The 15,552-nt window shown below is 39.6% G+C and overlaps 1 protein-coding gene across 2 annotated transcripts in view; it reads right to left on the bottom strand.

Moving 5' to 3' along the window:
• Positions 1 to 15,552, bottom strand: part of LOC139464214 (probable G-protein coupled receptor 139) — a 116,410-nt gene that overhangs the window by 40,771 nt on the left and 60,087 nt on the right. The window contains exon 2 of one of the 2 annotated variants that reach the window (XM_071245737.1): positions 1,562 to 1,616. The exons of the other annotated variant lie outside the window; for it this stretch is intronic. The gene's annotated coding sequence lies outside the window, so the exon portion shown is untranslated. The remainder of the gene's footprint in view (positions 1 to 1,561; positions 1,617 to 15,552) is intronic. 2 annotated transcript variants of the gene reach the window in all.

The following is a 15,552-nucleotide window of genomic DNA, read 5'->3' as shown; positions in this document are numbered from 1 at the left end:
ACACTCTGGCTCAAAAAGAAAACACTTAGATGCTAGCTTGTCTGATGAAGAAACGGAAGTGCAATTAGATTCCTGGGCTTGATTCATTGTAATCGAAACATCAGATCTTCAACCCATGAAACTTAACCTGTTTGCCATTTCCAAGGCCGTCAGTGGCACGAGTGAAAATAAGATTGTTACAGAATTGGAGAAAAAAACAAGGTGTTACAGCTGTCCTACGTTTCACAAGAAAACAAATTGACAATAATATCAAGACAAACATACATATCTTTACTTTTTCTTTTCTAAAAGTCCTGAATCTATCACAACTTTGTATTTTAATATGGGAGTGGAGGTTACACGCTACTTACAGACACATACTCACAGGTGATGAATCTGTATACCACAATTATTTCCACCAGCATTTAAGATGACATCACACGCATGCTATTAATTAATGTCCGACAGCATAGTAACTAGTAGCCTATACGTGGTGTGTGATTGCTGCATATTTACATGTTGATTCCAATGAGCGGATTCAGTTCCTTTGTTGTTGTGATGGAGACACAAATAATGATACCCCCGCATTTAACAATATGTACAATAACTATACCATGCAGGTGATATTTGATAGAAGCATGTATTACCCTACCAAATAAAATAATAATGCCTTTGCCAAGAAATAAAGACTAAATGACAACCTATATTAACAAACTCGTAAAGAACCGGGTTAGATAATGTCTTCAGCAACCCATACTCGTCGTAAAAGACGACTATCGGGATCGGGTGGTCAGACTCTCTGACTTGGTTGATGCATGTTATCGTGTCCGAATTCCGTGGATCGATGATCATCATGTCAATCAACCACTGGATTGTCTGGTCCAGACTCGATTATTTACAGACCGATGTCATATAGCTGGAATATTGCGGCATGCGGCGTTATACAAGAAACAAACAAACAAACAAAATATATTAAGAGGTAATGATTATGTTCATATATCATGAACTATGTTATGAATCTTGCTGCTAAACTGACAACAAGACGACCAGCTCCAATCCACTGGTGACCCGTGAAGATTCCGGGGTATAATGGGTCTTCAGCAACCTATGCTTGCCGTAAAAGGTGACTATGCTTGTCGTAAAAGGCGACTAACGGGATCGGATGGTCAGACTCGCTGACTCGCATGTCATCGATCCCAATTGTGTGGATCGATGCGCATGATATTAATCACTGGATTGTCTGGTCCAAACTCGATTATTTACAGACCGCCGTCATATAGCTGGAATATTGGTGAGTGCGGCGTTAAACAACCAACCAACCAACCAACCAACCAACCAATCCACTGGTAACGTGATATTGTCAGATTCATCGAAAATAACACAGGCACATGTACAGTCGCACGTATTTATCAGAAGAGTATCACTATGTTCCAACATACGAGTAGTAATAAAACGCACAATTCCCATATGCTACACGTACGAGGTAATGTGGATAAAATGCCGGTATGCTACGTCCACAAAATGTTTTCTGCACCTTTTTGCTGTTAGCTAGCTCACATTGTACCAATTTGTTGATACTCACCTTACCACCTCCGGCTTGGCTGGGACATGGCACCGCTCCGTGGAATCAACTCCTCCTGTGAATTTATGAAACACAGTGATGCCAGTGGAAATTCCAAAGCGATGAGTCTGTTTCAAATACATCTCTAAATCACGTGCACCAACTTCCGGGAGCATCTAACTATACCGAACATGTATTGCTTCTGGGTATTTTAACAAAGAACATAATTTTAGATTGATGAAACTACAATTTCCCTCAAAACACAGAATAAGCAGCCTTTGTTGACAGTTTCAAAATACTATACTATACAAGTCAATTACCATAGTGAGTGGAACATGCTGGAACGTGAGCGTGCAAATGCATTATCCGCATGCTTATTAAACACGTTTTTAAGAATTAAGTGAGTGAGTATGGTTTTAGCAATACTTCCAGCAAAATCACAGCGGGGAACACCCGAAATGGGCTTCACAAATTGTACCCATGTCGGAAATCGAACCCGTGTCTTCGGCGTGAACGACCGAAAGCTTAACCACTAGGCTACCCGATCGCCCCTTTAAGAATTAAGAACTTACATGTGTGAAATATACTACACATGACGGCATGCCTGGTAAGACATTGTTACTTTAGCCAAGGAGGCCACTTCAAAAGGGCGGTTGTCGGTATCAATAACATTGTCAGGTATCCATGCGAGTTTGTACTCCCTCACACAAACAATATCCCAAATGTCTTGGTGTCCACATATGGCCAAGACTACAGTCAACCTATGTGGATACCACAAAAGATTAAATAAATATTCGACATACAGAAACCAGCATATCACAATGCTGACCACCTCTTCCTTCAAGCCATATATGGATTTTGTTCTGCAAAAAGATCGTCACTAATGGATAGATTTAAAAGGTAACGAAATCCTAACACTTTTAATCTTGTTTTTTCAGTAATCCCCATCTCCCCTGGGCCTGGATACAGAAGATGCTGAGTGCCCATGGCATTTCCGACATCTTTCTACTCTCAAGAACTTTGTTCCGTCCCCCAATTCCGAAGTTCAAATAGGCAAATTAACTTAAAAACATCCCTCACTTTGAAAATGTCGATGGTCTCAAATAACTTTGGAGACCAACTCAGAGTTTTTGCGATGAAATGCATATACGATGTGACATCCAGTTCGATCTTTGATTTCTTTGATGGAATTCAGACTCGTTTGAAGAACATGTATATGTATATTATTATCTCAGTTTTAATTAGAATTCAATCTCCAAAGGCAGAATGTCATTCCCAGACGAAAACCTATATAAAATACATTTGTATACTGAGTCAAATTAAAAACTTCACATTTTTAAAAGTAATCCCATATATGATATACAACGGACAAATGTATCATGTGTCGAGAGCTTGGTTTGTGTGTTGTAGCGGCCTTTGGAAGAGACCAGCGTTGTCTGGTTGTCATTTGGGACAGATACAAGTCTCGTGAAGCCATGGGACAGCCAGCAGTACCAGTCGCATATGAACTTGGTTTCGTCTCGTTTGAATTCTAAAGATCATCGCGATGATTTCGGGTCACCTGATTGTTGGTGCTAAACTCGCACCATACGTCATCGACCTATATATGGAAAGAAGTGCGCTTGAGGAATCCCCTCTTGCCAAATCCTAACATTGGTGGTTGACCCAGATGACAATGAATATCGATCACAAAAAGGTTTGTTAACGATATATGTTGTCATGTTAAAAGTTTGTTTAAAGAGCTTTTCTGATGTTTATTTTACGTTTATTATTGTTTATGTCATGTATCCAAAGTGTTATGAACGTTATCCTGTGTAGACAAACGATGTGCCTTCATGTCATCATCAAAACAGTCAGGGAGGTGAATGGATGAGGACGTCACAAGCGTCACACAAAAATCCGATATCGAACATACACAGTTATGATGGGTTATCGGCATTTTTATGGAATGATATATGGGTTATCGATGTATTCATACGTACGTTTTTAATGTGCAGATTTATTTTAATAGAGGTTTCAAACCTAAAATTGATACCTCGCTTTAGCCAATCAGAATAAAACAGTATGCAATGTAATGGTAGAATATTATTGGAGGATAATGACATTTGAAGTACATTGATCTTTGTCTTTGTTATCAGTATCAGTTGATGAATGCGTCTGGAGCCATATGATGCTCAGTATACAGTTGTATGGCAGCTTGGAGGGGCCATATTGATCAAATTTGGCTTTGATTAAGGAAAACACACATGTTGATAATCTATCAATATATATTTTTCTTTCAGATTCACATCGTGTCTATCTTGATAGATGGGTGGTGCTGCTCTACACGCCAATTACCGCCAAACAGCAAGTCTGGCTTGATGCCGAAAGTTCGCAGGTCGGTAGATTTGATATTGGTGTCTGGCCTGTGTTTTGCAATTGGCCATTGATTCAATGTTTTCCAAAGATATTTTGACGCATGGAATTGTTATCAATTGCAATATGCAAACATACAAGATGATGCATATATACAGCATCATGTTCGACAAAATGGTTTTGTCATATAAGAGCCACTTAATATTTATTGGAAAGTTTGGGATATATGTTAGAAACTGGATATCGTTTTAGTTTCTGCATCAAAACAAGCAATGTTAATTCCAATGAGAGTATAAGCCAAACAATTTAACCTTTTCATTTCAGAACATCCATGATCTCCGGCGAACAATTAACTTTTCAAACCCTGAGGACAAAGTAATTGTTTTCAATAAATAAAAACAGCTAAAACATGTCCATGGTAAAAACAGATTTGGCGTTGATTGTTTCGTGCATGTATCTGACACTCGTGTAAATAAAAACGACAAAACCCTTTTTAAAATCAGACATATCTGCTAAAGGTCCATCGTACGATTCCGACTATATCATAAGCAAATATTTATGAATCACTATCAAATAGTGATGACACAAGATGTTCGCGAAAAGGTGTTCGTATCCTATTTATATATTTGCACGATACGCATACATATTCGCTCCTGTGTAAGATGCCTGACGTATTGAATTACTTGTCTTATGACAATGGATTAGATTTAATTGACGATGGGTTCACATGTTATGATATAAAATGGCCATGTTTTAGTTTTCAAAAGGTTTCCTGGTAGACATGTGGATTTCCAAATTGGAAACATGGATGACCAAGTTGGTATAGATTTGACCTGCCTTTGCATGTGTTTGTGACGGCTGCCGCCGCTGAGCCAGATGGGCTCATCTATTCGTTAACACCTGATGTTATCACTATTTGTTAGTGGTTAATAACCACATGCTCAATGACAGTCGGACCCGTACAAACGACTCTGCTTTTAGCAGAGATTTCTCATGATTATTGAGTTAGTGAGTGAGTTGGGCTTAACGCCGCTTTTAACAGTATTCCAGTAATATCACGGCGTGTCAGCTTAATGTGGGAGGAAAGCCTGAAGTGATGCAGGTCTCAGACGTTTACCACTTTGGTGAAACCCACGAGCACGGGTATGGCACAGACAAACCTAGAAATATAATCGGGGCGAACCGGGATTCGAACCCACGATCATATGGTTTGGTGTGCCTATACCTGCTTGGTATAGTTATTGTACACATTATAGCAATGTAATGATTTAGTGAGATGGGTTTAATACCTCTTTTAACAGTATACCAGTTTTATCATGGCGTGCCAATCACATGTGTGAGGAAAGCCCGAAGTGATACCGGTCTCAGACGTTTACCACTTGCACAGCGAATCGCGGCGCCTCAGACGAGTTGGCCACCTGTGCCCCCTCATGATTGTTGAACCGGTTTTGTCACTTTTATGCAGATACTAACTACCAACATCTTAACTGGTACAATTAGTTATTGACGTTTGGACATGCGTTATTCCCATGGAGAAGTCGAGAATTTTGCGTTACACCGCTGTCAGCAATGGTGCTGCATTATGTGGAGATTAGCCATGAGGAATCCATGTAAATACTTTGTGTCGGAGTGGTTGTTGATCCTACACGTGTGTAACTTAGACAGGGGTATGCAGAATTTTTACACCGTGTAACAATCTTTACACTTTCAACATAATGATTTCAACAGATTGACAATTGAGGTTGTTAATCATACAGTTATTCAATCATAGTCACAAAGGTGAAATAGCGCGTTGGGAAACCACTGGAAGTATACTTTTGTGGTTCAACCAATGTTTTTAACCCGCCATACTCGTCAAATCGTCAGCTTTTCTTCGACCCAACAGCGCCATGCTCGTTACAAAGATACCAAATCTATTTCCTGTCACTTGATTTGTAAAACTAATGAGCACGGGTCAATATCGTCAGAGAATAATATACGTCAGGAACGATGTTCACGCTACAGACAACTGATTATGATATGACATAAAGCAAATATGTTGCCCCCCTTAAAAAAGTTAATCTCTTATACTCATTGGCCGAGCGATCAATCTGAGAAATATAAACAGAAATTGACTAAACTTGCTGATGGTGAAATCCAACTGTCATTGCCCAACTCAATCACTCACTCACTCACTCATTGCAAGGTGGAAACACGTCAACAACAACCATCATTGTTCATGCAAGGGATGGAAGCCATCTTGACTAGTGTTCTCATGAATTGGCATCATTTCAAATTTCGTGCAAATTTCAACACACGACAATTACTAAATACATGTATTACTATATACGGTTAACCTGATGCTTGGGGAATGTATTTTTCCTTGACTCATATGCGTTATATAATAGATAATATAAGTACTTTTCTCAACAACTAATGTTACTGGTAGTAGTTTGTTCTTCACAGTTGGCTGTGCAGACTTGCGTCCTAAGGACAGATCAGACAGTTATGATCGTGGGCCCGAATCCCGATTCGCCATGATAGGTTTGTCAGTATAATACTAAGCCCATGGGTTTCGCCAAAGTGGTAAACGCCTAAGACCTGCATCGGTTCGTACGTTCCTCCCACATTAAGCTGACTCGCTTTGAAATAACTGGAATATTATTCAAATCGGTGTTACATTCAACTCACTCACTCTATACTATTCGTTTATCCATGTTGTACACTCTCTTTGTTACATTTTGTTATAGTTTACAACCCATGATGATGTTGCAGAATACTCGTATGTCAAACAATCAGGCCACAGTGTGAGAGTGGAGCAAGAAAGATGTCGAGAGTCCTGTTGATTTTGAAACATTCTACGATGAATTTCGTGGACTTACCAGTTTGTCGAAGACAAAACTAAACCTGTTTCTCAATGGCGGTTAAACATAACAGTGTGTAAGCAGGTTCGAAAGTTTACATGGACATGCTAAATTTAAGCTGAATGTCTTGACTACATTAATGATTGACTATAGTTAAATGTAATTAACCTAAACCTTTACACATTCACAAGATACGTAGGTTGAACGTTTCCAAAGAGCAAGATCATATATAAAGACATCCAACTCATTTACGCATATCACAGGCTGGGATTTATTGCATTAGTTCGACACTAACGTGGAAGGAAGGCCCAAAGTGGTGCTGTCCTAGAACACTTGAATGATGGTAATTGTATGAGTGTCCAGGATCGTGGTGAAAGGATACGCAATGTTAGCGGAACTTGGCGTGGCTGAGTATACATGTTTAGAAGTGGTAGCAGAAAGCAGTGTGCAGCAAACATTTTAACGTCTTACTCTCGATACACTTGAACATAACATTCCCCTTAAGCAAACAAAGCTACGAAGCCCTTTCCATATTCATAAGAAAACTATTTAAAAAAGCAGAAAATGCGTAAAAAGGTTGTCAAAGAAACCGAGCTCTGTTTATGATTTAAACATGCACTCAAGACAAGACATGACAAAATCTAAGACATCGCTGACCTTATCATACAACCAACATTCTTAAATGGCAGCAAAAGTAGCTACTTCAGGTAGCTGTCTGGCTAAATAAGTTGGTATGCTGTATCAAACGAATCTTGTGGATATAAAGATAGAACCACCTTTGCAACGCCCCATTCTGATAAAGCTATGCTACTGCTTGAAGCAAATTACATCCACACTCAGACAATCTTATTGCAAGTAACATATTCCGGACACAGACTTAAAACGATCCCTTAGACTCCTTTACACGGACTGAGCTACCTGATGCACTTATGCTGACTTAAAGAGACGTCCTCGTAAGAAAATGTAATTCGTTTGATCAAGGATTTTTAACCTGGTTGGGCACAAACATTTTTCTGTTTCATCGGAAACATTTGCTAGACAATCACATTTCATCTGCTCGTCCACTTCCTCTTGCTAGAGGGACTAGTTAAACTGCCTCATCAGCGTCATACTTATATCTGTGCGTGAAGACTCAGCGTGGCAAGCTTCAATAGTCAACTTTCCCTTTGTGTCGAGCAATGTTCCAGTAATGTTACATTCGACCATGCTCATTCTACGACGACATGAACGTGCGTCATACGACTCCTGCTCGTTGTTTGAACAGGGTTCCACCATTCGACGCCTTCGAGTCGGAAATGCTAGAAAACTGACTTTTGCCCGTTCGAAAAGGATAGAAGTTTTCACAGAAAGTTGCTGTTGAAATATCGATCTACCTGTGGTTTGAGGTATTTCAGTCACAAGGAGTTATATCGACAAGAGACATATTCGAATGTAAACAGCTGGTTCAGATTAATTAGACTATAGACTTAAGGGCATGTGACTTAGTCTTAATATAACTTATAATCCACCCAAACTAAATCATTTGCAGACAATTCTAGATGCGTATTTTACAAAATTACAAGTAGTTGATTAGGCGTACAGTGTACAAGAATTATGAGCAGAAGGTGCCCCCGACTTGTAGTGGAATTATGGAGGTAATTACAGACACAGTTAATTTCTCCCGGATTAAATGGATTTGTGTTCCCCACATGGGATTTCGATACACCAAACGTGGAAAAATATTCTGTCTTGTCTGTATGAGGTCCCATTATCTCCGCATCATTCACGGCTATCACAGTCAGGGCTTCCAGGCAAACCCCGTCAACGCATATCTCAATAAAGTACAATAACAGCAATAATTTGAAACCACCCCCAAATCATGTCACCATTGTACCCGTGGGACGGTGTGAGGTCATCACCTCGGGTCAGGTGTTAGGTAATTACCTCAGCTTATAGGCCGTTTCATACATTCCTGACAACGAACGAATATTTTCTAAGTTGAAACTTTCACCTGCAGCAGTACCTTTTGAGGCTAATCACCGTGTAGGCTAGAAGAGGTAGATTTGCGTTGTTTGGATATTTGCTACTTTCATAGCCCTTTGACTCGTATTTATCAACTCAAGCCAGAAAAGCATTTCTTTTGCATTTCCGACAGTGCCTTAAAATATAGCGTGAGTTAGTGAGTGAGTGAGTGTGGTTTTACGCCGCTTTTAGCAATGTTCCAGCAATATCACGGCGGGGGACACCAGAAATGGGCTTCACACATTTTATCCATGTCGGGAATCGAACCCGGGTCTTCGGCGTGACGAGCGAACGCTTTAACCACTAGGCTACCCGACCGCCCAAAAATATAGCGACAAAACCCTTTCCATATGCAATAGAAAGCATAAAGCAGAGTCGATTGTACGATTCCGACTGTATCATGAGTATGCGTTTATGAATCACTAGCAAATAGCAGTGATACAATGTGTTCGCGAGAAGGTGAAGGTATCCTGCCCCACCCGTGGCAACCGTCACAAACACACGCAAAGGCAAATCAATTGTTTAAACTTGCAAGATGTTTTATGGTAGACACGTGGAGTTCATTTCCAAATTTGACGCATCGGTGACAAAAAATATGTCCGATGCAATTCCCTATTTTCATTTGTACGATATGTTCCTCCTGTGTTTTGTTTCAAGTGTTTTGAAGACTTGTCTTTACTTGTGTTTATGATAGGTGCCACCGGTGCGGCAGGACATGCAAACACCTGGTATCATCACTATTTGATAGTGATTCATAACCATTTGATCATGATATAGTCGGAATGATACAATCGTCATTTTGTATGGGCCATTTGTACCGTGAATCGGCAAAGGCGTATTCTGTTGCACACATATACAGTGATCAATGCAGCGTAAGTTGTAGCGTGACCCTATCACGACCAATGCCACTGAAATGTTTCTTGTCCACGACTGATGTCCCCAACCACATGTTTCGCTTTGCCCAGTTATTACATAAATGGGATAGGAATTAATCAAATTCATCCCGTTTCCACATAGACTCGGTTCCGTCTCTAGGTGCTAATACGAATGCCCAACGTAACTGAAATTTTGAATTTAGTCTACTTCAAGACTGATATTTTTCATAAACGAAATCAACGTCGACAAGACCTGAACAACAAACTAAGACTCGAAACACTTTCTCGACTCTCACTAAACACTTTCTCGACTCTCACTAAACACTTTCTCGACTCTCACTAAACACTTTCTCGGCTCTCACTAAACACTTTCTCGGCTCTCACTAAACACTTTCTCGGCTCTCACTAAACACTTTCTCGACTCTCACTAAACACTTTCTCGGCTCTCACTAAACACTTTCTCGACTCTCACTAAACACTTTCTCGGCTCTCACTAAACACTTTCTCGACTCTCACTAAACACTTTCTCGACTCTCACTAAACACTTTCTCGACTCTCACTAAACACTTTCTCGGCTCTCACTAAACACTTTCTCGGCTCTCACTAAACACTTTCTCGACTCTCAGTCAACAGGCTGTTGACAGTGACCAGTTGAATCTCATCCATTCATAAATACTTACATGACAGGAGGTTGATGGGTACCTTCATTAAGCTCATACAAACATACGTTTTAGGTTTTTAAAGAGAATACAACTCATTTCCAACTTAGTTAAGTTAATGAAAAAGTGAAGTAATTAAAAGTGATAAAATATGTTTAGACGTACTTTGATTTAATCAAGTTCGAGTGCTTGCATTTCAGAACGATTTAATAGTTGTGTAATGATCATGTTTGAATTAACCAAAAAAAAAACGCATCTTAATTGCATGCAATATTGTCAGGTTATTGGTTGCAGTTAAAATTATTGGGCAACAGAATTTGCATAACATTTTTAAATAGAGAATATTTGCAACATTGCAATCAACACGTACCAGCACGCAGTGTGTGTGTGTGTGTCTAGTGTGTGTATGGTGTGATGTGTGTGTGTGGTTTGTAGTGTGTCTGTGTGCGCCTGTCTTGTGTGTGGTGTGTGTATGTGTGCGTGTAGTGTGTGGTGTGTGTGATGTGATGTGTGTATATGTGTGGTTTGAAGTGTGTCTATGTGTGTGTGTCTCTTTGTGGTTCTATGTGTGTGTCTATGTATGTGTCTGTGTGTGTCTATGTGTGTCTACGTGTGTGTATCTGTGTGTGTCAGTGTTTGTGTCTGTATGTGGCCATGTGCGTGTGTGCTTTTGTGTGTGTGCTTGTGTGTGTGTGTGTTTATGTGTGTGTGTTTGTGTGTGCTCGTGTGTTTCTTATGTGTCTGTGTGTGACCATGTGTGTGTGTCTCTGTGTGTGTGTCTGCGTGAGCCCGTGTGTGTGCCTGTGTGTCTATGTGTGTGTGCACGTGTGTGTGTCTGTGTGTGCCTGTGTATCTGTGTATGACCATGTGTGTGTCTGTGTGCGCCTGTGTGTGACCATATGTGTGTCTGTGTCTGACCATGTGTGTGTGTCTGTGTGTGTTGTGCCCGTGTGTGTGCCTGTGTGTCTGTGTACGACCATGTCTGTGTGAGCCCGTATGTGTGTGTTTGTGTCTGTGTGTGCCTGTGTATCTGTGTGTGACCATGTGTGTGTCTATGTGTGTGTCTGTGTGTGACCATGTGTGTGTTATTGCCCGTGTGTGTCTGTGTGTCTGTTTGTTACCATGTGTGTGTCTGTGTGTTCATGTGTGTGTGTGTGTTTGTTTGTGCCCATGTGGGTGTCTGTGTCAATGTGTGTGTCTGTGAGTGCCCATGTGTGTATGTCTTTGTGTGTGTGTGTGTGTATGTCTGTGTGTGTGTGTCTGTCTGTCTGTCTGTGTGTTCACACGATCACGATGTGGTTCTGTCATACCGTGAATCTGACTCATCATTTTGAACTCAAAATAGTCTCTGTTACAAAGTTAACTGACAACCATTATCTGAAAGCTTAGAAGGCTCAAGAGAATACACAACGTCGGAAGAATCAATGTTCAACTTCCTTATCAGAGCTACTACCTCCTCTTGTTTCACCAAGAACAAGCAAATTACCAAGGACTTGTGATGTATAGGTGTTCCATTATCTCGCACTTCAAAGGTTATATGTGTCCTCGAACTCAACATTGATTTCAGGGAAAGTTATTCTTAATACGACGTTAAGTATAAATCTGAAGGGAGCAATATTCCCGCATCTTGGCATCTCAACTATGGAATGGGATCATTACATACTCTGCCATCTTTTCTTGGACATAGTTTCATATGGAAACTATTCTGACATTCGAGAAAGAAGTAGAGCTGGAAAATGTTATAGGAAATTTTCCATGGTGTACATGCTTCATTAAATAAATCTAAACCCCTTTTCTATCAACATAAATGCGACAATGTGTAGTTTCAGGCTGCTAATGAATAATTTTCCATGAACGAATCAAAGCACACATCTCACTTCTATTTACTTGTAGCCCCAGGTTAGCGATGACGTAGAGATACAGTCAAACACCGTTGTCTTGACACAGCTGAAAATGAGGAATGAAGGAATACGCAGGAACCAAGCTTTACGAGACAACCGTACATTCAACACATCAAAGTTCGACACAACGGTGTTTGACTGTATGTACATATTGGTCAGAAATTAAAATTATATATTTTGATATTATAGTTATTTGTTTGTTTTCCGTTTCGTTTATTCCTCAGAGATACCGAGATACAACTAACCATCGATCTCGAAATAGTCACACGGGTATTGGGGCACCGAGCCACTCACTTGGAAATGACACAATTGGATCCATGACAATAACAAAGGTGTGTGCCAACAAATACATGAATGACGTTGTCCTCACGCTGTTTTCACCTGAGGTTACTGAGAAGTTAGCATGTTATTCGCCATTCGTCATTAAAACACATTTAAATGACGAATGACGAATATTTTTTGTCATTTATCTTTCAACTTACATCATTAAACTGCATTCGTATAACGAAAATTGAATTATATTTTTTATTCAACGTACACGATTACATTACATTCGAATGGCGAATGAATTACTCTTTGGTCATTCAAATAAGAACAGTGATATACATTCGAACGACGAAAGCCGTTATTTCCCTTCCTATAGAGAACACAGAAAATAAGACGTGAGTAACTCGTTAAATGAATGATTGAATTAATGACTAAATGAATGATTGAATGAATGATTACATTGGTGATTGAATGAATGATTAAATGAATGATTGAATGAAAGATTGAATTATTTAATGAATCATTATTGAATAGTTGAATTAATGAATAAATATTGAATGATTGAATGAATGAATGATTAAATTATGATTATTGAATGATGATAGCATGAATGATAGCATGAATGATTAACTGACTGACTGACTGACTGACGTCCTTCGATGTCCGTACGTTACGAAACGTTTTAAACTAGATACAAACTCCCCAACAGGTTACGGTGGGTCAGTCTATCAGGTCCATTATCATATCGTCGATATATCAGATCTGATTAATTCATATCATCTGGTCATTAAGTCCGGTCACTACAGAAGGTCTTAGTATTAGGTCACTATAGAAAGTCAACAGTGTTTGCGTGTTATTGTCTCCGACGAAAGATCATCACTCATGATATAAGTCACTCTTTGTGTGATTCGACCATGTACAGGCTGCCATCAAATAGCAGGAATGTCGCGATAAATAGCAAACGAAAAACAGGTCACCAAGGCGCTTGTCTGGTCACTGCAGTGAGTATTGACGTCCGACCAAGGATTCCCATCCATATGAAAGATCATTGCAAACTTTTCTTAACAGCAGATAGATACATCAGGTCATTGCAAGTCAGTTCACTGCATCAGGTCCCGCTTATGTCACTATATCAAGGCACATCAACCGTGTGGACATTCAACTCATATGATCGAACCACTTAATTAAGCTTTGGCATTCAAGGAATTCATAGACCGTGCTTCGGCGTAACTATAAGACTCATAGTCGCCATGACAAGATTACCGAACGTTTCACCCAACAAAATTCCCAGTGTTTCACGACAAGAATAACTTTAAGTGTACAACCTAATACAAGTCCCTTGACAATGTCAGCAACTAGCATTGTTCCGAGATTTGACAGGCTGATCTGCTTTTGTTGCCTTACTTCTGTCTCCAAAGAAGAATGCAGTAGAACATGGATATAACGATCTACAAGGGACCGGAGCAATCAGTTCGTTATATACGTGGTTCGTTATATACGTATTCGCTCGGAAACGTCCGCCATCTTGGCTAAAAACAAAACACAATACACATACACGTTTATACACGCTTCCTCCCGCATCTACCGTGGATTCAGTTAAAAAGTACGCAATGATAAAACTCCAAAACATTTTGATGCAAAGTATGGCATCTATGATATGTGTATCCATTCTCTAGCAACTAAAATTCGTTTCAACAGCGGTAAACTGACCACGGTTGTTGTAAATTACGGTGAGCTGTGCGATCTCCCAATCACTTCACACACGATTTCGACGAATTTATTGTAAACATTATTGATTAATTAGCTGATAATGTGTTTTGAGATGAGGAAGACATCGTGTCATTGGAAAACTTGTATGTATTATTGGCACATGACACCGGATACAGAGATGCTGAAGAATGATGGCACCAGTTGTGATGGCACTGATTGTAGAGCCACATGACGCTGGGAACCTGTAATTATGGTTAAAATGGGCATCAGTGTAGAATTATGATGGCCTACGACTACCCACACGCATGCGCATCACCAGTCAATATTCACTTCCGGTCTGACCAGTAGGATACCAGCACGAGCTCATTGAAAAAAAACGCCGGACGTTCTATAAAGAAAATAGCCATCATTAACATCTGAATCAATTTTGACGTTTTTTAGATGGGCTGAGCAGCGACTGCGATGTTATTCTGTAGTTGGTAATGAAACGCTTGTTGGCGCACTCGCACGATATGGCTGAAATATTGCCGATGTTACGTTAAACTTTAACTCACTCACTCACTTGTTGGCGTGCCCAGTTCTTGTTGAATCTTTAAAGAGTGAACGTAGAGTTGGATTTAACGCCGTGATTAGTTTAATGTGGATATATGCCCAGAGTGATGTATTTTGGTGAGGCCAATGAGTACGAAAATGCTGCTGACAGGAGGATCACAATCAGTAGAATTGACTGAGGTACGAAACTCTGATGTCTACTTCATCAACGAGCATAATTCACTGAAAACTTTAAAAACAACTACTTTCAAATACTATATATATCAACATACATATATACATCAATTGTGCTTCTGTTTGACATAAATTATAGCGACTTGATATGTTAATATATATCTCTCGTTAAGAGTTACACAAGCCAAAATATGTATGATGGCACCAGTTGGCTTATAAATGTATAATTTATTGTACAGCCTTTGGCAGTACCGGAAATGTTTTAATTCACGTCATCTGCAATGAAAAGCGGCGACGGTCGTATTGTTGAAAGGATCACTTTTGATTTATGATCGTTAGGCGTGACAGGAAGAGAAAAGTAAACTTCATCAACGAGCATTATTAACTAAAAACATTCAAACACTACTTTCAAATACCATATACCAACATACATATATACAACAATTGTGTTTGTGTTTGACATAAATTATAGCGACTTGATATGTTAATGTATACCTCTCGTTAAAAGTTAAACAACCCAAAATATGTATGATGGCACCAGTTGGCTTATAAACGTATAATTTATTGTATAGCCTTTGACAGTACCGGAAATGTTGTTTTTAAGTCACGTCATCTGCAATAAAAAGCGGCGATGGTCGTATTGTTGAAAGCAGGAATCTAATGATGAGATGTCAG

This window comes from Haliotis cracherodii, unplaced genomic scaffold (assembly GCF_022045235.1).
Source record: "Haliotis cracherodii isolate W230 unplaced genomic scaffold, xgHalCrac1.p SCAF_17, whole genome shotgun sequence".
Taxonomy (NCBI): Eukaryota; Metazoa; Mollusca; class Gastropoda; order Lepetellida; family Haliotidae; genus Haliotis; species Haliotis cracherodii.
This window is presented reverse-complemented; position numbering and strand designations above follow the sequence as displayed.